This window comes from Choloepus didactylus, chromosome 9 (assembly GCF_015220235.1).
Source record: "Choloepus didactylus isolate mChoDid1 chromosome 9, mChoDid1.pri, whole genome shotgun sequence".
In the NCBI taxonomy this organism is placed as follows: Eukaryota; Metazoa; Chordata; class Mammalia; order Pilosa; family Megalonychidae; genus Choloepus; species Choloepus didactylus.
Window position 1 is genome coordinate 15,744,977 of NC_051315.1, and position 27,635 is coordinate 15,772,611.

Sequence of the window (27,635 nt, forward strand, 5' to 3'; positions counted from 1 at the left end):
GCAGGGGAGGAAGGGTGAGAATCAGATCTGCGTTCCTTCCCCATCAGCCCTAAGAGAGAACAATGCAAGTGAAATTATCATGGAATGAGCATTATAGGCAACAATGAGGAACGACCACTTTTCTTCCTAATTAAAATCTAACGACTGCATTTCTCCAGTTACTGTCCAGAGCAGCCCTGTACGGTGAGTGTCAACAAGGCCAACTCTAGAACGATCCTCTCTGACTTCCCATATGGCTCCGCGCTGTCCTCCTGCTTATGCACGTCAAGGCTGTAGCTGCTTTCCAGGCTGCCAGTCTGCCCTCATTGCCCAGCAGTAAATGGGAGAATAAACTTTGGCCGGGTGGGAGGGCATCAGACTGAGAAGAGTTTTCCTATAATAAACAATTGGAAAGTATTATAATTCCACAGGAGGCAGTGGGGAAAGGGCAGGTTTGGGACAAAGCGGGTTCCAATAGACTCAGCCAACTGCTTGCTGCATCGTATTGGGCAAGCTTGAAAGCCTTCAGGAGTGAGTGAGAAGAAAATGCCTCCAGTGCCATCCTTGGTGCCAGGTACTCAGCATAGTGAGCAGGGGAGTGTCCTAGAGCTCTGTCTTTTGTGCCTGTTCAACACCTTTCAAACACTCTCTTTACATTCTAATTGTTCTCCTTGGTATAAAACCTACCTATCTTCTCAACAGAGATTCCAGGGAATCACATTTTTCCAGTTTCCTAATGGATATATGATTTAACTTTCCTATTAACAGATACCTCTACACTAGGTTTTGATTAGGAGCAGAGTTACAGGTGAAGGAGGTAGGTGCAGGTCATCTGTGTTGCTGGTACAGAGTGTGGCACTGTGGCTGCAGCGGGGACAGCTAAGGCAGTATCTTCCTGATGGCGCCAGCAGCGGCAGCTCCTCTGGCAGGCCAGTGCTTGGAGTTCCTCCGAAAAGCCCAGCCTGGCATCTGTTTGCTTGTTCCTCCCAGTGATCCTGTGCATTTTTATTACCCCTGAATATATCAGTTTCTGCTTATGCTGGATTGTGTTATCTGCAATTTAGAACCCTGCCCTATAGAGGGGGTGACATGATCATCTCAGTCCCTTTGGGGAGGAAGTGATGGCAAGAAGGCTGTTGTGAGACTGCCACAATAATTCAAGTTGGAAGGACAACAGCCCGGACCAGGGAAATGTCTACAGATTCTGCTGCCGAAATGTATCTTGCATTCTCTCTTCTCTCCATCCCACTGCCAGCACCTTCCTGTCTTCTCTCACCAACAGCCCCCAACTGATCCTCCTGCCTCCACAATTGCACTCTCATCTGCCTTCCAGTTATATTTCAAAAACAGCAGTCATCCCACTTCCCCTGCTTAGAAGTTTTCAGTAGCTTTCTCTTTAGAAAAGTCATAATTTCTTATAATGGCTTACAAAGAGCCTTCACAGATCTGCCACCTCCTCCCCTTGCACTCTCACACCTACTTCTACCTCGGATACTTGCTGTGTACTTAATCCACACACACCCTCCCTCTGGCCTCACCTTCCCCTCCCTCCATGACCTTTGAAGGTCAGCCAGCCACTCTGGCTTCCCACTCCCCACCTTCTTGTATCTGGTTAACTCTACTTGTTTTCTCAGGGAGGCCTTCTCTGTCCGCCAGGCAGGATTGAGTCTGCTGTCACCTTGTGATTCTCTGCTGTCACAGAACCCCAAACTCTTTATGGGAATTGCGTGTTTAGTGTCTGTTCACTGAAGACTTGAGCTCTCCTTCCATCAGGTACATTTTTCCTGGGAAGTCCTCTGCAGCTAGGGACAATATTTCCCAGCACCTCCAAGTCCGGGTGGGGATGTGGGCTTGGCCCCAATGGAGTGTTAGCAGAAGTCATGAGTGTCACATCAGAGCTAAGTGTTAAAGGAAGGATGGACCTTGTCCACACTCACACCCTACACAAGTGCCAAATGGAAGTGAAGGACACAGCAGCCCAGGAGGTGGTGGAGCCACGAGGTAGCAGCAGCTTGGATCCCTGACCACCTACATTGAAGGTGGCCTGCCAAATATGCACACTGAACTGACATTATGTAAGCCAAGAATAAATGTTTGTTATGTTAAACCACTGAGATTGCTGGCAGCCAGTTTTATGGTAACACACTCTACTAGACTACTGAGGGAGATCCCTGGGTCTGTCCTATGCATGCTGTATCCCCAGCACTTTGCATTCTTCCTAATGCACAGTAAATGCTTAATAAGCATTTGTCCCTGAATGAAAGGGGAAAAAGTCAACAGGTCAAGGAAAGAGATGACAGTTGGAGAATGCAGACGTGGGCCGAGTCCAACCAATGCAAATACCAGGAGAGCGCTGGAATGGTTGTACTTGAGAATGAAGACGTCCGTTAGTGGGTCCATCAAGTATTCTGCAAGGACATGCCCAGTTGGTACATGGAAGTATAGGACCAGAAAGGAGTCTCAATTTATCTCATTTCCATACAGTCATCATTCACTAATTAAAGTTTCATTTTTCTCCCCCAACGTGAGTCTTAACATACAGGCAGAGTTCATGACATAATCCTCCAGAGAGAGGAAAACAGTGCACATAGTTTCCCCTCCATCATAAATACCTCAGTGACTTAATGGCTCAACTGAAAGCACTGAGGTGTGGGGACAATTTCCTCTTTCAATCCTAATATATACATATGCTTATGTGTATATTTATAGTAAGCACATGGATGTATAGAATGAAGCTCGGTTCAGTAAATCTAAACTGACTTCAAATATACAATGTGGGCACATTTCTTGGAAGGGAAAAAAAAAGTCCTTCTCAAGATGGTAAAAGTATAGAGCTGGAAGTCACCTTAGGAACAATCCAATTCAAACCCCTAATATTAGAGGTAGAGAAACTGAGGCCAGAACCTTCAGAACTGCCAAGAGACTTTCTCCAGATCCAACAGCTGCTGGGTCAGAACAGGTCTCCAAATTCCCACCCCTTTTATGCCTTCTCAGGGTTTAGGATTTTGCTTATGGGCTAAAGGAGATGAATAAGATCAGGCCAGTTTTCTTCTGCCCACCAGCCGAGCCATCAGCCTTTGAGGGATGACCATGGCAGTGACCTCAAGGCCAGGCCATACCCAAGCTCTGTCTCTAATCATCAGCAGGATGTCCAGCAGCCATGCTCCCTGACCTTGGCCCATGTCCCAGGCTCCTATGCACTAAGTCCTTTCCCCGAGTCCATCTAAATCTATTTTAACCTCATTGGAAACCCTCATGGAAAATAATTACTGTTACCATTTAGTGAGTGTTGGAATGTGTACCAGAAACTGCGGTAAGCCCTTTATATAAATCATTCCGCACGGTTCTAACCACAATACTGTAGGAATATTTTGCCCTGTTTTCCGACAAGAATACCACAGCTTGAGGAAGCTACGGAACTTACACAAGTCACTCAATCAAAGTCCCTCAGACTCATTCCGACTCAGTTTCCAGGGCCCAAATTTCCAGCTCACTACAGCAATGCTGCCTCTCTAATAGTAGAATTAATAATAAAGTGTGATTGAAAGGGTGAAGACCAAAGTCTTCTGGGATACCAGATCTGAGAAATGCATTCTCTTATGAGATGCCCTCATTCAGTCCTGCTGACAGCTCAGCAGACACTCGTTTTTGCTCTTCTCCTCACCAGGCAGGGGGGTGGGCTTTGGAAGCTCTCTCTCCTTCTTGTCTGTTCCATCCCCAAACCTGGGGGATCTCTTTACCATTTACCAATCCACCCAACCCAGGCTAATCATAAAGCCCATAATGTTCCCATGTGAAATCCTGAAACTGGAAACTTTCACACTGAGTTTATTCTCAGCAATCCCCCAGCCCTGAAAACCCATTTGTACATCCATACCTCCCACCCAAGGCATTCCTTCACATCATCCACACTCCCTGATGTGAAACAGGGTTGGACTCATTTTAGTTTTCTCCCAGAGTGCCTATCCCAGTGACTGGGGACAGGGGATGGAATATATATATATATTCTAATGTTGTCCAGTAAGAGTAATTGTCTATAAATGATATTTGCAGACTGGAGAAGTGGGTCTCTTATGTTTGTTCTCTTCCCACCATGATTTTTGGTTCCTTGCAATAAAGCATGCTTGAGTCAAATGAAAGCTTTGTATTCTCTAGCACCATATGCTTGGGCCTGAAAGCTTTGGTCCCCTTAACAATGTCCTGTGGGTTCCCCAAATACCCAGTACCTTGGAGTAGGGTCAACCTCCTCATTCAACCTTCTGCACTCTCAGTTGACACACCTCTTCTGGTTTCTCAGATCTCTGATAAGTGATGTATCTGCCAGGACTGGGACTTTGGCAGGCTTCCAAAGAGGTTTTAGCAATCAGTGAGTTGCAAAAACACCATTTGGCCGGTAAACTGCCCATAGAAGCAGTTACATTGCCCAGCATCTCCTTTGCCACCCTTACCTATCCTCTACCTATGTCCACCTCAGTTTCCCTTCTCCAGCTCACTAGACCCAATGACACCCAGCATCAGCCTGAAGACCGTGTATTTTTCTGCACGAGTATGCAGAGCTCTCACTCACACACACACACACACACAGAACGGTTTCCATGCAACCCAGAAAGACGGAGAAGCGCATAGGACACATTTCATTTACTGGAAAGTGGATGTCTGACTTTCCGTCACCTTATTCTCATTTCCTTTTTCAGACCCAGGGAAGACAACAGAGGTAACTTTAAAGGCCAGCCTTGAATCTAAGGAGAACAGGAAGCTTTTGAACCACAGTCAAGTTCCCACAGACGTCAGAGCCATGTATCTCACTGGGTAAGATGTGTTGGATCCTCAGAAGGGTGCTGGGGGGAATGAGATGAAGGAGCAGGGGGAAAGCAACCAGCACACCTGGGTGCTGCATAACCTTGAGCTCCTGCTGGCATGCCACAGATGCATTAGGCTTGGGCCTGAAGTTTGATTGTCCAGAGGGGCCACATAACATAGGGCAATCTACCCTCATTCTGGAGAAATACCTCAGAGAGAGGAACGCCATGACCCATATCCTGAAATTACCTTTAATGTGTACACAAAACAGCCATCATTTATTGAGCACTATCTGCCCTGTGCAAGACAATGTGCTAGGTGCTTAGGTGCTTTGCATATATTATTTCTAAGCTTTGTGACCCTTAGGATAAGCACTGTTGCCCTTGTATCATATCACTAATGAAGAAACTGAAGATGGGATTCAAATCTCAGTGATCAGTTTCCAAAATCCCATTCTTTTCCCTACAGCCTGTATACTACCACCTTCCCCCAAATGAAAGCATTCAGTGCAGCAGCTGGAAACCAACTTGGCAGTAAAGTTAACCAACCTCTGCAGTAGATGACACTAGAAAGAAGTCATTCTTTTACATATTCAACTGATATTTTTTGCGCACTAAGGGAATTTAAAGAAAGGAAGTCCCTTTCCAAAAGGAGATCATTGTCATATAGATGACACTAAAACATATGAACATGCAAATCACAATTGCTATCACGCCACTGACTGTCACATGTTCTAGATGTACATGGACCCTTAGAGATCATCTCCAAGCCCCTGAAATTGAGGTCCAGAGGGTGAAAGTGCTTTGCCCAAAGCCACAGAGTGCTGAAGGCAGATTCAAAAAAAAACAAACTCCTGGTGTCTGATATCCTATCCCATGCTCTCTCCACCATAATGGCAGTTTAGGAAGCAACCCCGGTGAGGGATAAATGGCCAGCCACCACTGGCTTTTATCATAGACTGGAGTCCCCTAGCTGCTGTGAGCATGAATGAATTATGAACTATGAGAGCAGAGAGCACGGGGATTTGATCTTCCATGCCTTCTTGATTGTAGCCCAACCTACTACGGAGGCCACTGGGGAGTCCAAGGGAAGGCAATATTGCCATGTTAAAGAAAAAATAAAAACAGACACCCTGTTCGCATTGTAAATGTCACATCGCATTGGCGCTTAATCAGCACTTTGAGGCATTAGCATTGTTTTAATCATTCTCCTATTGGAGAACAAATGTTGCATGTATAATTACATTGCTGTATTGTACTGTACAAATAACCATGTAATGACATCGCTGGAATTTCTTGGTTCTTCATGGTAATGCCAAGTATAATTACCATGTAATCTGCCGAGAGCAAACAAGGTTGTAATTATTCTGTAATCCAATCTAATTATGAGGCAACTGGATTGTTATTTGTGTTCAGGAGGAAAATACACAAGCAAAAAGAAGGAAAAGAATTGTAGTCTCCCCACCTGTAGGTATGGCAGGTCAGGGGGCTTAGACAGTGAAGGGCACACTCCTTGGACAATCAAGGCTGGGGGCCCAATATCCTCTGTGCTGTGTCTGGGTGTGCCAGGTGGAGGACTGCAAAGACAAGGCAGGAGAGGAAGCAGGGAGACAGATGTGAGCAGAGCCTCTGGAGGGAGGCATCTGTGCGGTGGGAGGTGAAGGATGGAGTAAGGCCCAGCCCCTCATACGAACATCTCTTCCACCACCTATCTTGTGCCTCCAACATGTACCAGGGACAGAAACACGCAAATCATCATGAAAATGTTCCCATTTGATTAAGCTTAATTAACCAGCCATGTATTGTTTCCTCTACAGTAGAGAAAAGTCTGGGCTCTATAGAGGAGCCAGGCAAAGAAGATGGGGCAAATAAGGGGGCTGGCATGTGGCAAAATATATGCTGGGTGTGGGGGGGTGGGGACCTTTTTTCTTATTGTAGTAATAAATATAACATAAAATTTGCCATTTTAACTGATTTTAAGTGTACAATTCAGTGGCATTAATTAATTAATTTTACACTGTTGTGCTACAGTGGTACCTTCCACTACCAAAACTTTTTTTTAGCACCCCAAACAGAAACTCTGTGCCCGTTTAGCAATAACTCCCCATTCTCCCTCCCCCACAGCCCCTGGTATCCTCTGATCTACTTTCTATCTCTGTGAATTTGGTTGTTCTAGATATTTCACGTAAGTGAAATCATACAATGTAAGTCTGGCTTCTTTCATTTGGCATAAGGTTCATCCATGCTGCAGCATGTATCAGAACTTCATTCCTTTTATATGGCTGAATAATATTCCATTGTATGTATATCACATTTTGTTTATTCATTCATCTGTTAATGTACACTTGGGTTGTTTCCACCTTTTAGCAATTGTGAATAGTGCTGCTATGAACGTCAGTGTACAATTACCTGTTCAAATCCCTGCTTTCAATTCAGTTGGGTATATACCTACAGTGGGATTGCTGGGTCAAATGGTAGTTCTATGTTTAACTTTTTGAGGAACTGCCAAACTGATTTCCACAACAGCTGCACCATTTTACATTCTGGGTGGGCACATCTATCTGGCACCCATTTTTTAAGCATTAACTATATGCCTGCGTGAGATTAAGCAGCAGGATTGCTTTTTCCTTAACTGAATGCTTGCTATGTGCTTTACATGAATTACCTCATTTAAATATTTTACATGTAATGAAATTGGTACCATTATTATCCTGATTTTACAGGGGAGGACACTGAGGCTTGGACAGGTGGGTTGACCCTCTCCAGGTTGAGCTGGGACCCTAGCCTGGGATGTCAGACCCAGATCTGCACATTCAGCTCTGTGGCTGGCCTTCCCAAGCCCATCAAGGTTCCGGAGACATGTGGAGATAGGAGGCGGGGAACCCTCTGGCAGAGGTCAGGGGCAGGCCACCATCTCCGAACAGCCCATAACAGGGGCTAAGGAGGAAGCTTTGCCCTGTGGACAAGGAGGTTTCTGAAAGTGGGTATCAGGAAGGAATCAAAATTGAAAGACGGAGAGTGTGGTTAAGTGTTAGATTGGGGGACAGAGGACAGGCACAGTTTCATCAGATTCTACGTTTCCTCCCCGCCCAGGATTGTTTGTTGGGTCACTCCTATGTGTGGTACCTTGTGTCCTATGCCATCTTAAGGAACTGCTTAGCTCCTGCCAGCCCTCCTTTATAGATGCAGCTTACCCCTTGCTTCTCCCTTCCAGGACATGGAACTCAACACTGGCCCCTTTCTTATGGTACCCCTGGAGGTGAAGTCCCTCCCACCCCACTTCCTCTCCTTCCCCCCTTCAAGGCCTGCCTGTGAGCCATATGGCCCCAGCCTCACAAACTGGCTTCCTTTCTCAAGGTACTGAAAGCTCTCAGAGGAAGGTACAGTTACTCAGTCTTGAAACAGATTGTAAATTCTTTATTTGGGGACTAATCTTGTCAGGCTGGTTGACCCTGGTGTTGACTGCTTTTCTAACCTGACATCAGTTAATCCTCACTGCTCAGAAGTTAATCCTTTGAGAACAAGATGAAAAGTGGTTTTGTGAGACAATATTTAAAGGCCTACAAACAATAACACGCCTTTGCCTCTGCTTCTGCAATTTCTGTTTCTGGAAAGGGTTCAAAAACCTGTTTGTGTGAATGGATGTGAAGAACTTTTTATGGCTGATCTTGCGAGATGATACTTTTGATGAATAATGTAGAAGTGTTTATACTTTAGGGCACATGGTGTAAGTGCGTGTGTTTATCAAATATGGTGCAGGCGAAAGGCAGACTGCAGCTAGGAGGGGCGATTCAAAGGCTGCAGAAATGCAGGAAGAGCTTCTCTATCGTAAAATGTCAGGGGAAGGGGGTGGAAAGGGGCCTTCGTGGGAGTCCTCAGGAGAAACTGGTATTTATTAGTAGCCATTACATTCTGGGCACTTGACTCATTTGAAATGCACAAAGGGATGTGATGGGAAATGTATCCCCTTACTTTCCCCACACTTATAAGAACCCCCATCATATCAAGTGCCCCATTTTACAGAAAAAAAAACTGAGGTTAAGTAACTTACTGAAATTGCACAGTTACTAAGCGGTAGAGGCTGAAGTCCAAAACAGACATGATTCCAAAGCATAGGGTCTTCATCATCCCCTTGAAGCCACATACATATATGGCAGAAACAGAAGCTACACACCTCGTGCCTGGCATGACAGACTTCTTTTTGTTGCCAGGTGGCCTGTGTTTCTTCCACCTGTCAGAGCTCAGCTCAGAATCCTCCACTTACAGGAAAGCTCCCGGACTAGATAAAACAAAAGAATGGGCTCATAGGACCAAAACGTCACAGCTCGCCCCAATCTTATGCACTATTTTTTAACTGGTTTCCAACCACGTTTGAGGCACTCTAGAAGTTCTACTAATCATCCTTAGGAGCCACTGAGGGAGATGACCATGAATTAGTGAAGAGGTACCCAGGAGTTGGGGGTTTGACATGTTACTTACTACATGTTTACACTTTATGTGCTATTCTTCTTTCATAAATATCCTTTTTTAAAAGGGTCCTGTAGCTAATATAACAATAACAAATACATCTTCCAATCATGAATCATTATTATAAGTGTTCTCTTTGTGTAGAAATGCAGAGAGGATAAGTGCTTGTTCAAGATCACAGACCTAGTTAGTAGCAGAACTAAAACTAGAACTCAGGCCCCTAGACTCCAATCAAACATTTGTGCCAATAATCCAGTTTTCTTCCTGGTTCTCAGACCCAACCAGCTCATGACACTTCATGACATAAACAGATATATGCACATATATATAGACAGATGACGTAGGTCACAGAGTTTATATATATAACCCACTTCTGTGACAGAGACTGTAAATTCATTGAGGGTGTGGATCACATTATTTCTAGAGCTTACAACTGGCATTGCCTCGAGCTCCCTGTCTGCCCATAAGCTTTACCATGCTGCCCTTGGGTTGCTCCAGGCAATGGGGAACCCCCTCCTTAGGTTGAGCCAAATTGTATCTCCCTGTTTATTCAACGCAAATTGGACTTGGTTCTACCCCTTTGAATCCTGGTGAGGAAAAAAAAAAGTTTCTTTCCAAGAAAAAGTTTGGCATATATTTAAAAAGAATTATCAGGTATTTTCCACTGTGAATCCTCTCTCCTCTGAGCTTTATATCCATTGTTCTGTCTATCATTCTTAGTAGAGCCATTAATGAAATGGTTCTATATTCTGGCTCTAGATTCAGATTGAATTCACACATGCTTGAGCGTGCATGTGAAACACATGAGCCTCCTTCTTCCTTCCCCTGGTGAGTCTGTGATTCGCCCAGCCCAATGTTCTGTTCCACACAGGGAGCCTTTTAGAGCCCTCCCTCAGGGACCACACCAATAGATCCCTATCTAACAGCAACTTCAGAAGTAAGAGATGGAAACATAACTAGAGTTAGAGCATTAATTTAAAAGATAAGCGAATACCATCAACTACTCCTTTATACCAGTATATTTGAAAAATTAGAAGAAATGGACATTGTGCCAGTTTCGATATATTATGTCCCCCAGAAAATCATGTTCCTTAATGCGATCTTGTGGGGGCAGATTTGTTAGACTTTTGATTAGGGTGGAATCTTTTAATTGAGTGTTTCCATGGAGATGTGACTCATTTAACTGTGGGTGATACTTTTGATTAGATTATTTCCATGGAGGTGTGGCCCCACCCATTCAGAGTGGGTCCTGATTAGTTCACTGGAGTATTTAAGAGGGAAGCTAAGAGCTGACACAGACCAGATGCTTGTTCATGCTTGGAGACACTTGCAGATGTGGACAGAAGGACATTTAGAGATGCTAAGCTAAGAGATGGAGCCAGAGTTTGCCCCAGAGAAGCTAAAAGAGGACCCCCAGATGCTTAGAGAGAAATGCTCTGGGAGAAAGAAGCAAGGACGCACAGCAGCTGAGAGAGGAGCAGAGACAGAAGCCCAGAGATATTTTGGGGAAAGCCATTTTGAAACACCACCTGCAAGCAAAGCACCAGCAGATGCTAGCCACACGCCTTCCCAGCTAACAGAGTTGTCCCAGAAGCCATTGGCCATTCTTCAATGAAGGTATTCTCTTGTTGATGCCTTAGTTTGGAAACTTTTATGGCCTTGTAACTGTAAATTTGTAATCTAATAACTCCTCTTTATAAAAGCCAATCCATTTCTGGTATTTTGCATAATGGTAGTTCTAGCAAACTGGAATAGACATATTTCTAGAAAAACTGAATGATAGAAAACTGACTGATGAAGATATAAGACGCTTAAATATTCTGATAATAATTAGAGATATGGAAGCAGTGGTTAAAAATCTTCCCACATGGGGACACCAAAGAGTTTTATGGGCAAATACCACATAAATACCAAGGAACACAACATTTCAACCATTATAAATTCTCCTGAAGGATTTCTCAATTCATTATATGAGGCCAGTGTAACATTAATATAAAAGACAGAGGACAGTACAAGAAAGAAAAATTGTTATTCAAAATAGATGTAAATGACATTAAAATTATTAGCAAACCAAATTGAAACTATATAAAAATGTTAGTACAATATGACCAAATTAGATTTGTTCCTGAAATGCAAAGTTGGTTTAATACTTAAAAAATCTACAATATCATTCATTTCAGTAAGAGACGAAAGGAGAAAAATTCATTTTATCATCTCAATGCAAAAAAGTGTTTGATAAAATTTAATACCAATTATTGGTAAAAACACTAAAAAAATTAGAAACAAAATTAAGCATCATTAAACAGGTAAAGGATTTCTACAAAAGGATAGCCCTACGGCAAACATCATCCTGTCTGAAGAAACAACAGAAACATGTCCTTTAAATTCAAGAACAATATGGATGCCCATTTACAACTCTGTTAATTACTGCTGTAGACAGAGAGATAGCATATTAAGACTCAAAAGACAAAGATTGTAGAGTCTTTATACACAACAGCATGAATAACTACTACATATAAAATCCTAAGGAACCTACGAAAAACCTGGAATTAACAAGCGAATTCAGCAAGGTTTAGGATACAAAGCCAATATCTAAAATCCACATGCATTTCTACATTCTAACAACAAACAAAGGAATAAAGTTTTCTAAATAATACCATTTACAATAGCATAAAAATACGCTTAAAAATAAATGAACAAAAAATATGAAAGACCTATAAAACTAAAAACTATAAAACTTGCTGAGAGAACAAAAAAGAGAGAGATTATACCATGTTCATGGATTAACAGCCTCAATATTGTTAAGATGTCAATTCTCCTTGAATTGATCCACAAATTCAACACAATCCCAGATGAAATCTAGCAGGCTTTTTTTTTTTTTTTTTTTTTGTAGAAATTGGTAAGCTGATTCTAAAGTTAAAATGAAAATAAAAAGGAACTAGAATAGTCAAAACAAGTTGAAAAAAGAAGAAAGTTGGAAGACTTATAAGACCTAATTTCAGGGCTTACTATAAAGTTACCATAATCAGGAGAGTATGAAATTGGTGTAAGGATAGACAAGTAGATCACAGAGTCTAGAAATAGACCTCCACACATATGGTCAATTGATATTCAACAACAGCACCAAGTAATTAATGGGCAAGGATAAGTCTGTTCAACAAATGCTGTTGGAACAATTAGATATTCATATATTTAAAAAAAAACCTTGACCCCTACCTCACACACCATATACAAAAGTTAATTCAAAATGAACATAGACTTAAAGGATAACACTACACCATCTCTGGAAGAAAACAAAGGATAATATCTTCACAACCTTAGAACAGGAAAAAGATTTCTTCAAGAAACAAAAAGCACTAGTCATAATGGGAAAAAAAAGGTGATAAATTAGACTTTATCAAAATAAAAAACTTCTGCTCTTCTAAAGATAGGTGAAGATAAAGAAAAAAACCACTTGATGGGGACAAAATATTTGCAATACATAGGTGTAGCAAAGTTCTTGTATCTAGAATACATAAAGAATTCTCATAACTCAACAATTTTTGAATCCCAATTTTTAAACAAATGGGCAAAAGATTTAGCAACATTTCCAAAAGAAGATATGCAAATGGCCAATGAGCACATAAAAAGAAGCTCAACATCATTAGTCATCCAGGAAATGCAAATAAATACCGTACTTGATACCATTGCACAGCCACTAGAATGACAAAACTAAAAAGACAGACAAAAAGCAAAATTAACCCATAGTGATAGAAAGCGACTTAGTAAGTGCCTAGAGCTGGGGTCAGGGGATGGGTTATTGACAGTAATGGGGCATGTTTTATATCTTGATTATGGAGGTGATTACATCAGTGTGTATATTTGCCGAAACTCATCAAACTGTCCACTTAAATTGGATGCATTTTAACATATATAAGTTATACCACATTAAAGTTAAATTCTTAAAAAGACTGAAAATATCCATATGTTGGAGAGAACATGGAGTACCTGGAACTCTCATACATTGCTGGTAGAAGTGTAAAATGGCACAACCACTTTGGAAGCAGTTTGGTATTTTGCAATAAAGTTAAACATACACTTATCCTCTGACCCAGAATTTTCAGGCATTTATCCAAAAGAATTGAAAATATATGTTCTCAAAAATACTTGAACAAAAAAAAATGTTAACGGTAGTTTTATTCATAATAGCCAAAAATTCATAATAATTCAGATATCCATCAACAGATGAAAAGATGAATAGTGGCATAACCATTTCAATGTACTACCCCGCAACAATGAACAGTGAAAACACAGTCATAAATTAACCTCACAGACTTAATATTGAGTGAAAGAAGCCAAACACAAAAGAATGTACATTGTATGATTCCACTTAGATGAAGTTTTAGAATTGGCAAAAAGATTTACTGCAACAAAGATCTGATTAGTGGTTTCCTGGAGCAGTAGAGATAGATAGTAAGTGTAAACAGGCCCAGGAAACTTTCTGGACTGATAGAAATATTCTGTATTTTGATTACAGTGGTGATTACATTGGTATATTCATGTGTCAAAGCTACATGCAAAAGCCATGCATTTAATTATAAATTATACCTCAAAAAAAGTTGAATATATTGGAAAATAGGAAAAGACACCATCATTATTTGAAAACATAATGATTGTATACATAGAAAAACACAAAACAGTTTATAGGCAAATGATTAGAAATTATAGAAAAGGTGATTAGATAATAGATCAATTTTCAAAAGTTAATTCCATTTCCATACACAATGGGGTTGGGGGAGAAAAGGAGTTGGAATGTCCCCTACCCCAACCAGAAGACAGGAGGGAGAGTGAGGGGCTGTGCAAATAGGTCACCAGAGGTCAGGAAATTGGAAAGTATAGTTTTGTTTTTTTGTTTTCTTACAAAAAAAAAATGACTTTTTATTATAGCAACAAGACCTATAAAATATCCAGGAGTTATCTTAACAAAAGATGTGCAAGACCTGTATGCAGAAAATTATCAAACTTTACAGCACAGTGACATTAAAGAAGATCTAAATCAAGAGAACATTCCCATGTTTATGAATAGGAAGACTTAATACTGTAAAGATGTCAAATGTTTCCCAACTGATCAATAAAATCAATGTAATTCCAATCAAAATCCCAATAGAGATTCTCATGGAACTTGGCAAACTGATTCTAAAATGGAAGAGCCAAGGATACAGAAAAAATAAATGGGAGGGGGGACTCATCCTGACAAATATTAAGACTTCTTATAAATTGATGGTCATTAAAACAGTGTAGTATTAGCAGAGGATGAACTAACGAACCACTGGGACAGAAGCGAGCCCTGAAGCAGATCCATGCATATATGGGGCTTTGATATATGATGGAGTGGCAGCACAGAACAGTAGGGGAATGGAGAATATTCATTAAATGCACCTGGGAAAACAGTCATCCATACTGGGGGAAAAAGAAATCAAATTCTTACCTCACACTACTCACAAAAATTAGCTCCAGATGATCTAAGGATTTAATGTCAAAAGCAAAGTTTAAAAATTTTAGATAGGTGGGTATCTTCTTGACCTTGGGAGTAGAAGGAGGGTTTCTTAGGCAAGAAACAAAAATCACAAACATTGGAAGGAAAGATAGGTAAGTCTGACCATGTAAAAATGTTTAAACTTCAAATCATTAAGAGAAACTTTTCATTAATGAGTATGTGGTAAATTCCAATAGGCATTTACCATTAGCATAATTTTATTTTGTACAGTTAAGTTACAATTGCATCTATAATTTGGGGGAAAATTTATTGGTTAACAAAAAAATGACAAAAACACATGCAAAAGAAGAGAAACTTTTAAAAAAGTTAAAAGGCAAGTGACAAAGAGAAGATACCTGCAACATATTTAACTAATGAAAAATAAATGTTCAGAATGTATAAAGAATTATAAAACAGCAAAAGACAAATAATCCAATAGTAAAATGGGCAAAGGACAAGCATTTCATGGGAAGAAAACAAAACACAGTTAGACAATCAAGATATGAAGAGATACCAACCTCACGGATATACAAATCAAGACCATAAATGGGAAAACTAAGACTGGACATATGGTAGGTTAAATCAATCAAATCTCTGAAACACTTCAGATGGGAATGGAACTTTACATTGTCTTGTAAAATTGAATATTCACATATCTCATGAGGCAGCAGTTCCCCTTCTGAATATACAAGAGAAAAATTTGCATATTTGCTAAAAGACATGTACAAGATTATTCGTAGCAATATCTTTTTCTGCATAATAGCAAAAAAAAACCCCTGAAAACAATCTGATAAATAGTCATATATTCACAAAATTAGATATGATATAGCAAAGGAAATGAATGAACTATAACTACACGTGACATATAGACGAATATTCCTAACCAAATATTGAATGATAAAAGCAAGTCTGAAAATACCACATGAAATACGACACCCTATTCATAAAGTCCAAAAACAAAGAGAACCAAGCAATGTTTGGTATACATATGCATGTGGTATTTATGTGATAAAACTAAATAAAGGAAGGGAATGATAAATGGAACATTCAGGATAGTGGTTACCCATTTCCTCCCATTCCTCAACCCCCACCCCATAAAGATGGCCACTTCCTAATCCCCAGATCCTGTGTATATGTTACCTGACATGGCAAAGGGGACTTTGCAGATATGATTAAATTAAGGGCCTAGGTGGGCCCAATGTAATCACAGGGGTTCTTATAAGTGAAAGAGATAAGCAGAAGAATCAGCATCAGAGTGATGTGATGTGAGAAAGGCTCAACTGGTCATTGTTGGCTTCGAAGATGGAAGGGGCCATAAGTCAAGGAATGCCGGCACCTTCTCGAGACTACAAAAGGCAGGAAAAGAAATTCTCCCCTAGAGCCTGCAGAAATACAGAGCCGTCAACATCTTGATTTTAGCTCAGTGAGATCAATTTTGGATTTTGACCTCCAGAACTGTAAAATGACAAATCTGAATTTTAAGCCACTAAGTAATCAAATGAATAAAAGAGTTTTAAAGGAACAGTTTTGGTTTGCTAAAGCGTTCAGAGTGCAATATACCAGAAATGGGTTGCTTTTTCAATGGGGATTTACTAGTTTACAAATGTACAGTTGTAAGGCCATGAAAATGTCCACATTAAGGTGTCAAGAGGAAGATATCTTCTCTGAAGACAGGCTGCTGGCATCTGGGACACCTCTGTCACACAGGAAGGTACATGGCCAGCATCTGCTGGTCCTCCTGTCTCATGTTTTGTGGCTTCCAGCTTCTGGCTTCAGTGGCTCTTTCAGCTTGTGTGTGTCCTTGCTTGCTTCTCCAGGTTTTTCTCTCTCCACACTCTCCTGGTGTTTCTCTCTCTGAGCTCTCTCGACTTTTTTCTGTCATTTATTCTCTTCCTAGAGGACTCCAGTAAAAGGATTAAGACCCACCTTGAATGGGGTCAGTCACTTCTGAATTGAAATAACCTAACCAAAAGGTCCTCCCCACAATAGGTCTGCACCCACAGGAATGGATTAAAAGAACATGGCCTTTTCTGGGGTACATAACAGCTTCATAACAGCACAGAAACCAATGAAGATGGACTACTAATAGTTAAATTCTATCCAATCTGAAGCCCAAGATATTTTAAAATTAATTTTCTAAATATTTAAATGTTTAATTTTAAACTTAGAAAAGTGGGGTACACCCAAGGTCCCTAATTTCTTTAAGAAATAGCTCCCAGAGATGCCCCCTCAAGAGTTGTGGCAGCTGCACCCAAGGAGAGCAGGATGGCTGGGTGGGAAGGGGGGGGGTGGTGAGGAAGAGAACTGGACTTTTAGTTCTAGCTCACTGGGCAGAGTCCCAGGGTCAAGTGGGTTAGACCAAATGGGTGGGTTTCAAATGTGCTTACCAGAAAAACCTTTTTCCCAAAAGTCATCACAAGTGGAAGCTCAGTGATAAGAATCAAGCTACTCTTCTTGCAAAGTAGGGGAAGAAAGGCTGGTCCGTCCTGAAAGAACAGCTGTGGCCACAGCCAGTGGAGAAGGGTAATAATCCCCAAATGGAAGGGACTACACAGGTAGACCAGATATCCAGGGCTGATCTTGCAGGGCAGAGCCAGCTCCCATGCTCACTGTCAGTATTAGTCAGTTTTTGCTGAGTAACAAAAAACCCTCAAAATCTCAGTGACTTACAACCAACATTCATTTTTCTTCTGCAGGGGTCAGCCTCAGAGCTAACTGCTTCAGGTGCAGGTCAGGCTCTAACCTGCTCCCTCTGTCTTCATTCTGGGACCATGCTATTCTCATGGCAGATCATGGGAACCCAAGTTTGTGAGCCAAATCAGGTTTGCAGACTGAATGCCTCTGATCACATTGCATCTGTTCCTCTGGCCAAAGCAAGTCATGTGGCCAAGCCCATCATCAGTAGAACAGAGACCTGTACTCCACCCACTCTAGTGGGAGGGACTGCCAAGCCCTAGAGCAAATGGGCATGGGTGTACTACTGAATAACAGGAAGGGAATGAAGAATTTGGGAGCAATAATACAACCTAGTACACTGTCCCAAGGGCTCTGGTAGAGAGGGGTCCAGTCTATGCCATGGGGTGGGACAGAAGTTCCTAGCAGTGTCCTCCCCACCATTAATGGCCTGTTGGCAACTACCAGAAATGTCAATATAGATGGTGTTTTAGTTTTCTGGCCTGCTTAAGCAAATACCATGCAATAAGTTAGGTTAAATAATGGGAATTCATTAGCTTACAGTTTTGTGGCTAAAAGAAAATCCAAATCAAGGCATCATCAAAGCATTGCATTCTTTCTGAAGACTGGCATTCTGGGGCTGATGGCTGGTGACTCTTGGTTCTTAGTTTGCTACTTGGCAAGGCATATGGCGGCCTCTTCTGTCCTCTCCCTTCTCTTCCAGGTTCCATTTGTTTCAGCTTCCGGCTGCTCCCTCTGTGGTTTTCTCTCTGTCTGTCTGAATTTCACCTAGCTTAGCAAGTACTCCAGTAATAGAATTAAGACCCATCTTGACTGAGGCGGGCCACACCTTAGCTGAAGTAACCTCATCCAAAGGTCCTATTTACAATGGGTTCACACTCACAGAAATATTAAATTTAAGAAAATGTTTTTCTGGGGGTACATATAGCTTTAAAACAGTACACATGGTACCTAGAAAAATCAATTAACAACCTCTTTAGTGTGTGCCTCCTAACCCCAAATGTATTAAAACTTTTTTTTTTTTTTCCACTTCTTTGGGGGGAAATGAGTTCCCTGCTGGGTGGAACAGCTATCCCAGAAAGATGCTTGCTGTGTGGGCCATCCCCTTCCTGGAGGCAAGTTGAGTAAAGAATGTTGTTTGAGGTCCAATTCCTCCCAGCTCAGAGCAGAGCTATCTTTGGCGATCACTGTGAGTTTGTCCAGGGGGCACTCACCTGCTAGGTGGAATCATGAACATGTATACAACAGCAGCTATCTGTGGTCAGGGTCAGGATACACAGCAGGTGGGCACCTGGACACCTTACCTTCTTGTCTCTCTAGCTCTCATTCCCTGAGTCTCCATCTGCTTGGTCTCATTGCTCTCTCACTTCTTGATCCACCTCTCAGACATGCAAAGTAGGAGTGCAGGATGTGCCTATACTTTCTGTCTTGGTATGGGTGGCCCCTGATTGACATCATCTCAGAACCTGGTTACAGCATCAGTCTCGGGCACCAGCCTCGCTCAACCTCGCAGCTGTTGTTCTGCTTAAATACTGCCATCCGCCAATGCTAAAGCTGCCCATGAAGATAGACTGGAGGCCAATAGAGAGGAGAGGGTCAAAAGGAAAGGCCTGATGGGCTCCTGACTGTCCCCTTTAACAAGGAAGTGCCTTGTTATCTGGCCAGCCTTTGTTCCCCATCTGCAGCCATCTGTTTACTTAACCAAAGGGGAGAAATGTAACGGGAGACCATCACAGCCTTATCTTTTGCCTGGAAAACAAGGACAGTTCCTACTGCAGTTTCCCCTGTTCCTTTGTCCATTGGGTTTGAAGGATTAGTGGGTTCTGACATCCCTGTCCTCTGAGCTAAACTCTCCTCAAATGACGATTTTAGCACAAAGAGGGTAGAAGGCAGCGATGAGAAAGAGGAAAGCGGTGGGTTGCCTCTGAATTTGCTTGATCTGAATTGCCTTTCAGACCCTCACGCTGAGATTATGCTTTTGTTCTGTGAATCTCTGGGTTTGAATGGGACTCTCTTGTGCATCTCACAAGGGACTGGAGGGGGAGAAATGAAGCACACGTCAATGCAAGGTTGATAATCCTACAAACCATTGACTTGAAGAGCTGACCACCATGGCCCAAGCCTGGCTAATCTGCTGTATCAATGCATATTATTAGCCACCCTTAATTGATGGATTATTGACAGAGAGAGCAGGGGTAAGTGCTGACAGTCTCAGTGTGAGGGTTGATTTAGAGAGATTTAACCTGAAAATTATAGTTAGGGTGGAATGTAATGGCTCCCCCAAAGCCACTGTCTGGCATTGGATCTTGACCAGGAGAACCCCCGTCAGAAGGATAGCCCCAAAGTCTAGCTTCCCTCCTAGCAGATTGGACAATCCCTTTCCCAACTAAGCAACTTCCATGCCCCTCCCCAATAAGACACATTCACAGCCTTCCAGCCCATGCCACTCTCAGGCCAACAGCCTAAACGCTGGCTTTCGGCCTTTTATATTAAATTCTAAATTCATTAGGGAGTGGAGGGGAAGGAGAGGATGGGTGGTGGAGAGCTGGAGAGTGGGTAGGACAAAGATTCAAGTTCTAAAACCTCCCATTCTCCCACAGTACCGGGCTCCCTCACAAGCCACTAAGAAGGCCAGTGTCATTTCTTTGTAATCATACCGTGTCACAATGCTTGCCAAGCTCTGAGCAAGACACCATAGGGGATGCGAGCACATTTAATTCTTGCTCCCTGCTCTGCAGATTGGGTGAAAAACCACCAGAAATGACTGCTGGGATCAGGAGCGAGGGGTCACCCTGAAATTTCCCATGCCCTGTATTTCAATTGTTCTTAAAGGGGCCATCTTCAACCAGAAGAGCCCTTGGGTTTTTTGTGGCACCATTAGCCCTTACTTTTCATCATCTCTTTTCTTTCATCCCTGTAAATTCAGTTCTGGCTAGGGGTTGGGGAAGGGGGTGGAATGAAAACCTTTCCATGTCTGCATGTTGAAGTCCAATGCAAAAAATAATTAAATCTCCACTCATTTATCTTCCATCTCTAATTCCAATCCATTGTTCTGAGAATGATTTGAGTAGTGTGCTTTTCCCTCCCACTGTGTAATTTAAAATTGAGTTCACACTTAGCTAACTTTTTACTGTTCAGAATGTTTCTGCAGCACGCAGAACAGTTCTAATTTGGAGCTCGAACAGAGAGAAGGAGCTGGTATTGCAGGAATGTCAGCAAATGCCTGTTTCAATGGCTGTGGGGTGGCTGAGTAGTTGCAGATGTGAGTGCTTTGGTGGAAGCAGCATCACTATGGCTTCAATGAACGCCTCAAAGCCCTGGCATTGCAGAGCGGGTGCAAGCCTGGGCCAGAAAATTTATTTTCCGATGCCACTTTTGGGTGTCAAAGCCAGTACTTGATACACAATATGGTAGCTCTAATGAATCCATTCAATCTAATCTTCATAATCATGGTATCTCTAAGGTAGAAAATTAATTGGATGAAGCTAAATATCCCCTTTTCATGTCAACAAAATTGGTTTTTCTGGGGATTAAAGGATTAACGTGGCGTTAAGTCCCTAAAGAGGTTAAAATTCTTTATTATTCATTACAAAACACAAAGATTGGGCTGTTATTTTTTTCTTATGTCACTGCCACGCATTTCATTAAAGTGAGAGCCAAGGAGAACTGTTAATGACAATTTCAGAAGCTCCTAATGCCCTTCAAAATGCATGTCTTCCCTGCTTGCAAACTCTTCCTGGGGACAGTGGCCTGAAATATATCCAGTTGAAGCCATTTACAGCCAATTCTCAGAGCCAAATGACCAGCGGACAAGGAATGAGATTTCAGGTAAGATTTCGAAGCTGTAAAATGTAGCATTTCATACTGACATTCTCTCAGTTTTGACCAGAAAAGCACAATTCCCAGGGACCAACTGAGAAGATATTTCCAGTTTGGGCCAAAGGACAGGGAAAGCTGGGCTGTACCACATCACCACAAAAGACAGGTGCAGCACTTTCAAATTAGAATTTATCTACTTTATCCACCCCATATAAAGATGACTGATGTCACTGTGTTCCCCTCAGAGTTTGTACAATTTTGAGTTGCGAAGATCCCTAAATCTTTTGCACCTGGGAAACCAAGGCTAGGACCTCTGATGTGACTTGCTCTTGGTCACTCAACAGTAAATGGCAGGGGGGCACTGGAACCCTGGTTTCCTGACCCCAAAGCCTCTTTCCCCCTGTTCCACGCTCTTCCAGCCTTTTGCATTCTCCTCCAGGTAGAGGACTCTGTGACCAAGGGCCCACATTGAAAGACAGATGATGGGAGTCAGTACTCAGAGTGAGACCAGGGCACACGTCAAGGTCACTGGGTCACATGGTGACCAGCCATGTCCTCAGTGTCATGAGGCCCAGAATCTCAGCCCCCAGGACACACAATTCGCCAGGCTCAGCAAGCCTGGCTCCTCCTGTCATTCAAATCCATCCTGGGCAGCTCCTGGTTCCCTGTAGGGGCACATAAAGTCAAAGAGACTGAAAAGCAACCAATGCCAAGTGACTGCAAAGCAATCAATGGGAACATCACTGAACCAGTCCTTATCATATATAAAGCTCTAGGCTGGGGAAACAAAAGTAAGTTAAATACCAGGTTGGGCACTTCGAGATAGTAATGTAAAGTAACTACAATACAAGAAGAATGAGACAAGATAAAGAACTGTGAGAGATAATATACAAAATCAGGACTCAAAAGAGGAAAGTCTCTTTAAGTTGGGGAATCCAGAAATGATTTGTGGATGAGAAGGTAGCACTCGAATGAGTCTCGAAGGAAGGATAAACTTCAGGGGTTGTGGATAAGGCAAGACCACTCCATCTAGAAGAAAACACATACAAGGAGAGGAAGGTAAAGAGTGATGTTTAGGAGACAGTGAATGATGATTCTCTTTGAGACCAGTACATATGTCTTCACCTCCAGGAAGTCTTCCCTGATTGCTCCAGGTTAGGTTAAATGCCTCCTCCTCAGTGACCACTCCCCACCCTTGGAACCCTAAGCAGACTCTCACTATAGTGCTTTGCACAGACTATTGTCTCCCCCAAAAGACCCTGAGCAACTTGAAAGTTCAAGGTACTTTCTAAAATTTTTGGTATGTGACTCCCAGCACAATGCTTAGCACATGGTACATTCCCCAAAATATTTGAAAAATGTGTCAAGGGCTCAGTTTGGGTCTCTGAAGAGGAACGGCAGAGAGAAGTCTTGAAAGAAGTATGGGCCTGTTCCGGGAGGGCATGCAGCACGTGATGGGTCAGGAACTGGCAGCAACAGGGCTACACTTTGAGAAGTTATCTGACCAGCGTGTGTAGGATGGATTTGAGGGGCAAGAACTAGACTCTGAGCAATACTTTAGGAGGGTCTTCGAGTGCCTCGTGCTGATGTGACAGGGCCTGGGCCAGGGCAGGGACGGTCAGAAGGAAGATGGGAGCACAAGGGGAACTGCTAGGACAGGAGGGCTTTGTTTTTTTCAACCTTATCTCTGTTCCTCAGGTGGCAAGAGTGGGGTAGGGGCTTTGTAATGTTTATTTCTCAGAAGGATGATACACACAAATACTTATTTCCTGTAAAGTGTTTTTAATTTTACAGGTGCAATAAGCATAAGAAGGGGAAGAAGTGTTATTTCTGGATTTTTACTGGAGAATGCTAAGACAGAGAGGCAGAGGGGGTGGTCCAGAGAGACACAGCAAATCAGACGCTCAACTAAACTATTGGGAAATCAGTGTTAATACCTTAGATATTGTTACTGTTATACCCACACAGGCACACATGTCTCCACAACCATCCCACCACCAAACTGCAGCAGTATCAATGAAAAAATATTAATCTATTGTTAGAGAATTTCAAGGATTAGTGGAGAGCAATATAGAACAGTAGCTCACAGAGAAGCATCCAAGTCAGGATCATCGTTTCACAATCCACGAGCTGAAAGACTTTGGGCAAATTACCCAAACCTCTCTGAGCCTCAGTTTCCTCATGTGCAAAATGGAGGCAATAATAGTATCTACCTCAAGAGGTTCTTCTGAGGACTGTATAAGAATATATTAGAATACACTGTATAGTATCATATATACTAGTAGATACATAGTCTACCTATAGCATAATGTATAGTATATAGTGCATTACATTTGATGTGTATTATTATATATTACTGTATTACTAATATTGTATTCTAATAGATTAATTTTAGTGTTGACTTTAAAAGGGAATGTCTTGTATATCAAAATAAAAAGGAGAGCTGAGCCGAGCTGATGCAAATGGGGTTTCTCTGCCCAGCAGCAGCAGGAGCTGGCAGCATTTGCGGAACAGGCAGGGGACTGGAAGAAAGGAACTCTGGCCTCTAACATATGCTAGCCAGTAGCAAGTCAACTGGCAAAAGGGCAGGGGTAGGATGATTGTCTGGTATGTACCTACGCTTTGGGGTGAAAGTCTAGAGAAGCTTCAAGTGAAGGACAATGGAAGGCTGGAATTGGCTGCCAGATCCTGTTGAGGACGAAAGGAAGAAACAGCCTGCTATATTTGGAGTGGAATTCCATGAAACGCCTGGCATTAATGGCCACTGCTAACTCTGGACATCAACACAGATTATTTTTACAGGTAATATTTTAAACCCAACAATTATTGATGATAATATCAACTTGCATTTCTAGCCCTTTTTTACTTTCTTAATGTCCTTTCATTCGATGGCCATCCTTTTCCCCCTCACTGCCATCCTGGGAGGCTGCAGGTGTATTATTTGTCCTGCTTTATAAAGAAGAGAAAGCTGAGGACAGAGAAGTCCTATGACTTACCCCTTGTCACCTATGCAATCTGAGGCACACGCTGTTCTGCACTTGCAGTCAGGTCTTTTTTGCTGTGTTGCATCATTTTGGTTGTTATCCAAGCCTTTCTCTAGACTCCTTTCAATGATTCTGAAGGTCCTGGTCCATCTTTTCTATTTTTTGCCTCCTCCATGTTCCATCTCTGCCCAATTCCCCTCTTCCAGACACACCCCAGGGCCTCTAGGTGCTTTATCCAGCCGGTGCTCAAACAAAATGGACAATGGGCCAAATGGCCTTTATGCAAGGAGCACTTGCTTCACCCATTCCCAATTCAGGTGCCTCAGGCTGACCTCAAGTCCCCAAGGGCTTGCCCTGAAGTGGGATGAGTTCTGGGGACCAGTTCAGCTAATGCCAGGACTCTTGACACACCGGATGTGGTGAAGCTGCTCAGCAAAATGGGGTAGATACTAACCCGGTCACTGGCCATGCCCCAGACCAGCCCCAGCTTGAACAAGCTGCTGGTGGTGGGACATGTCAGCCCCGGGCACTCTAACTCGAGGGGCCATTCTCCAAGGGGCTCCCAAGTTATTGTTCAGCCAGGAGGAGGGGCTTCTTAAACTGAGAAACCTTCTTGTCACAATGTTTCAGCTCCTGGCTTTGGGAAAGGGAGGAAGGTGACTGACCACGCTGGATTTTAGAGAAGGAGAGAGCTTTCTGGTATGGAGATTAAATTCCCCAGAGCTGCAGGCTCTCTGGACACAGTTAATCAGCCCTCACTCCCAATTTTCTAGGCTCTCCTATTCTAAGTCCCATCAGAATTTAACGTAGCCAAACATTATTATCTTAGTTTACCACAGAAAAGCCTGAGCTGAAATAAGAGTTAATGTTATACCTTTGGCCTTTATAGAGGGTTGATAGGAGAAACATTTGAACACCGTTTCTCTGCCTTTGCAGAACTATGGCAGAAAAAAGCATCCATTATGCTGGTCAGTGCCCTTGCCCAGCCCTGACACAATAAATACTCCTTCTGCACAACGCCAGCAAAGCCTCTCTCCTCCAACTTGTATCCCTTCTCCCTCCAGATATTATGGACTGGAGAACTGAGTGTGCATTCTTTTTTTTTCTACTTTTTCTTTTTGCCTTAGTTTCTAAGAAACTCAGCACTAAATTCAGTGTTCAGCTGCAATAACTGATTCAGCCCTTGTCACTGCCAACATCTGTTTCCCTCTACTTTCTTTTTATTTGCTTTTATTTATTAATTGTTCTTTAATGTGTGGCTAATTTTGTATGCTGCTCAGATCCTGTCCCTTTCCCTCCTACCAGCACCCCCATTTAGGAGAGGAAGGAATAATAGACGAGTGATGGATAGAGATAGTGAATGACAGGGAGGTAGAGAGACAGAAAGCAGGCTAGCTTTGGGTGAATGGATGGAGAGATGAGTAGATGGATAGATTAGCTTGAATTTCATCATTTCAGTCACACAGTTAGCCCAAAACAAGGTCAGTCAACCTGTTTTTGGTCCAAGAGTTCCATTCAATTCAACTTAAAAATGTATTGAATATCTGCAACCTGAATACAAATTTCTTCCAGATGCTGTTACTTTTCATTCATATTTATATGCAGCACAGTGCTGCCACAAAATGCTTGAGGTGAATCAAATTCAACTGAACTAGGAAAGAAACTCTACCAGGTGCAATACACAAGGCTCAGAGCACACCATCTCCTTGGGGAGATATAATTCTCAGACCCAAATAGGTAACAGTGGCCATATAATCAATATACCCCTCCACCAGCCAAGCTGGTTCTCCTCAGACCCCGCTCATTCCTGCCATGGGCAGGAATATTTCCCCATCTGCAACGCCCTCCCCTCTCCCATCCATTTAACCAGCTCCTACCAGCCTTTGAGGCTTAAATCAAGTCTCACCACCATAAAACTTGTTTCCAATTCCAGCCAGCCCACACTGACTTCAGCCTTTCTCTGATCATTTGCTACAACAAGCCTTCTCAAGTATCTCCCGCTGCCTGTGAATCACCCACACAGACATCCCACAAGCACCTCCACTTCAGCCTCTCCAAAGTGGAACCCCCAATTTCCCAAGTACACTGAGTCGGTAAGTGTGCATGTGATGAAACTACTTGAGATCAGATCCTGACTGCACCACTGAATCTGGCAGCCTTCAATCAGAGAAGCAGAACCACCAGAAGATATATATGTGATTTTACACACACACACACACACACACACACACACAGGCTATATAAGCTATATATGGGATATATAGGAGATATAAAGATACATTCACTCACATATATATATAAATATATAGGGGTGATATTTAGACTACATATGGAATATATAGGGGAGACAGATATATAGATACACAGATATACATGCATATATGCATATATATACCTATACACATATAACTATATAGGAAATAGATGTAGGATATACATGAGAGATATATATGGTACCATATATATGATACACACACACATATAAATGGATTTGTTGCAGGGATTTGGCCTCCCGATTGTGGGAGGTGGTTTAGCAATCTCTCTTAGGCCTGTCTTTGCATCTGATGCTGGAGCTTGAAGTTTGCAAGGCATCAGGAAAGGAAGATGGAGATCAAGAACAAGCTGAAGCCCACCAGCACAATCTCAAGCCTATGAGGATGGACTAAAACCCATTCTAGCTCTTGTGGCCTCTAACCTTTGTGGTGCAGGTATCCTGCAGCTGGAATCCTTTGTGACAAGAGCTAGCACACACACCTGGCCCAGGAACCAGATGGAGGATCTGCTGGAGGAGGATCCAAGGGAAGATGGAACAGTTACAGCCTCGACCCTGCCTCATGCCAATGAGCTGAGCCAACAGACCAGCATCAGTGGGTGTGAACTGCTTCCCTTCTGCCCACGAAGGCTCCCACAAGAATCTCCCTTGCGACACACCCTAACCAGAACCACACAAGAAAGGGAATTTTGCAAAACGTAGTTTAGTGCAGCCAAGGTGGACATTTCAGGACCACCCACCATGGACAATCTTTGTGGTCCTGGACAAGTGTCAACCTTCAGAGCCTCTGTTCTCCCATCTGTAAGATGGAAATGATATAGCCAAGCACTTGCATATGAATTAAATACCCTTAAGTCTGCTGAGTTCCTAGCACAGTGCCTAACACATAGTTAGTGATCAATAAATGTTAGCTACTGTGATTAATCTGGCCTCCCCTATTCACCTAGCTCAGTCAGTGGCCTCAAAATCCATCCCTGCACCCAAGCTGGTCACAAGGTCCTGCCATTATCCTCCACCTGAGCTCTCAAGTCAGTCTCCTTCCTTCGTCCCCACTACCAGTACCAACATCATCCTTTGCCTGACTTACTATGAAGCTTTCTAACGTC

At 42.5% G+C, this 27,635-nt stretch overlaps 1 long non-coding RNA gene across 2 annotated transcripts; it reads left to right on the forward strand.

Annotated features, from left to right (window-relative positions):
* On the forward strand, window positions 1-27,635 carry LOC119544909. 2 transcript variants are annotated; one of them, XR_005218959.1, is made up of 5 exons: window positions 1-183; window positions 4,674-4,788; window positions 23,758-24,075; window positions 26,191-26,350; window positions 26,758-27,635. It is a non-coding gene; the product is annotated as an uncharacterized LOC119544909 (long non-coding RNA). The 2 variants fall into 2 exon arrangements; XR_005218960.1 differs by having other exon boundaries at window positions 26,805-27,635.